Source organism: Gossypium hirsutum, chromosome A11, assembly GCF_007990345.1.
Source record: "Gossypium hirsutum isolate 1008001.06 chromosome A11, Gossypium_hirsutum_v2.1, whole genome shotgun sequence".
NCBI lineage: Eukaryota > Viridiplantae > Streptophyta > Magnoliopsida > Malvales > Malvaceae > Gossypium > Gossypium hirsutum.
This window is the reverse complement of record NC_053434.1, coordinates 91,710,011-91,712,200: the sequence shown is the minus strand read 5'-3', so window position 1 is coordinate 91,712,200 and position 2,190 is coordinate 91,710,011. Positions and strand designations below refer to the sequence as shown.

The window sequence follows — 2,190 nt, the reverse complement described above, 5'->3', positions numbered from 1 at the left end:
ATTTACCTTTAAAGTGCCGAATTTAGGATGAATTACCTTGACTGTACCATATGGAAAAATACTGAGTACCGTGAGAGAAATTTCTCCATTAGATTCAGAAGTGGCAATACGAGGATCTGCTGCATCCAGTAGTACTTTGTCTCCAACCTTAAGTTGATTTGGTGGAATATTAAGCCCGTCAGGGCGTGGTTTTGGTTTATGTGTCCATCATTCATCTAGTTCCTCAACTCGTAGCCTTCATTCTTCATAGATAGGTCCTTTGTTGCTGCTTGAACACAGCTCATGTGCGCTTTTCGAACCTGTTTTCTGCACAGAGGGTTTCACCACATGATCAGTACTAGTAGTATGATTTATGCAATCACCCTCGATTTTTGAGGTGTTTCTCGAATTACGAGCTTAAAGAGTGATTGTTTCATCACCCACACGAAGTGTGAGTTCACCTGTACCAACATCAATTATCGTTCTAGCAGTTGCTAAAAAGGGTCTTCCTACAATTAAAGGCACGTTACTATCCTCCTCCATGTCTAGAAGAACGAAATCAACTGGGAATATAAATTTGTCAATTTTAATGAGTACATCTTCAATAATACCCCTAGGAAATCTGATTGTTTTATCGGCTAATTGAATACTCATCCTAGTTTGTTTGGGTTTCCCAAGACCTAGTTGCTTAAACATTTTGTAAGTCATGACATTGATACTAGCTCCTAAATCAGCCAAAGCATTATTAACATCTAAGCTACCAATTAAACAAGGAATCATAAAACTTCCTGGATCTTTTAATTTGTTGGCCAGCTTATTCTGTAGTATAGCTGAGCAAACCGCATTTATCTCTACATGCGACGCCTCATCCAACTTCCACTTATTTGTTAAAAGCTCCTTGAAGAATTTGACAGCGTTTGGTATCTGCGAAAGAGCTTCAATAAGTAGTAAGTTAATATGTAATTTCTTTAATAATTTAAGGAATTTACCGAATTGTTCGTCTGTGCAATCTTTCCTTGTCGCATTGGGGTATGGCACACGAGGTTTGTCCTCTTTACTTACCGGTGTTTGTTCACTGTGGTCTTTCTCACCTCTACTTTTACTTACCACAATTCCTTACCTCGATTCTGGTTCAGGTTTCACTAACCCTTCCTTGTCTTGGTGGGTAATTGTATTGAGTTGTTCCCTTGGGTTAGATTCAGTGTTACTCGGCAGGCTACCTTGTGGTCTTTCAAATATTAATTTGGCGAGCTGTCCTATCTGAGTTTCTAGCCCTTGGATCGATGCTTGTTGATTCTTAAGTGTTGTCTCGGTAAACGAGTTTCTGACACCGAGATGAATTTTGTTAGCATCTCCTCAAGGTTTGACTTTTTCTCTTGTTGGTAGGGTGGTTGTTAGAAGCCTGGAGGCAGTGGTCTTTCATTCCCTTGGCCACCTCGTGAGAAATTTGGGTGGTTCCTCCAACCTGCATTGTAAGTGTTACTATAAATATTATTTTGAGATCGAGGATTATTACCCATGTAATTTAATTGCTCGTTCTCCATGTTGTGGCCATAGGGTGGGTATTCTTAATTACCTGATCCATCTCCACTTGCTTCGCACTGCATTACTGGGTGAACCTGTGAAGAACCAAGAAAATCATCAATTTTTCTATTCAAAAGTTCTACCTGATTAGAGAGCATGTTGATCGAATCGACGTTAAAAAAGTCGACTATTTTCGTTAGCCTTGTCCTCATGACTTACCACTCACAATTATTCAGTGACATCTATTCTATAAATTTATAAACATCTTCAGGTGTCTTATTATTGATAGTTCCACCAGCAGCTACATCAATCATCTGTCTAGTCGAAGGATTCAAGCCATTGTGGAACGTTTGAACCTGTAGCTAGAGTGGTAACCCATGGTGAAGGCATCTACTCAAAAGGTCCTTGTATCTCTCCCATGCATCGTAGAGTGTTTCTAAATCCATCTGCACAAAAGAAGAGATATCATTACATAATTTAGCCATTTTAGCCGGTGGAAAATATTTTAATAAAAACTTTTTAGTCATTTGTTCCCAAGTAGTGATTGACCCTCGTGGTAACGAGTTCAACCACTTTTTAGCTTTATTCCTCAATGAAAAAGGAAATCACAGAAGACGAATGGCATCATCAGAAACGCCATTGATTTTAAATCTATTTCAAAACTCCAGAAAATTCGCCAAGTGAGCG

General features: G+C 39.0%; 1 non-coding gene across 1 annotated transcript; it reads left to right on the top strand.

Annotated features, from left to right (window-relative positions):
- The first annotated feature begins 1,875 nt into the window (after positions 1–1,875).
- LOC121210627 (small nucleolar RNA R71) lies at positions 1,876–1,982 on the top strand. The gene has a single exon (XR_005905741.1). It is a non-coding gene; the product is annotated as a small nucleolar RNA R71 (small nucleolar RNA).
- Positions 1,983–2,190: the final 208 nt, after the last annotated feature.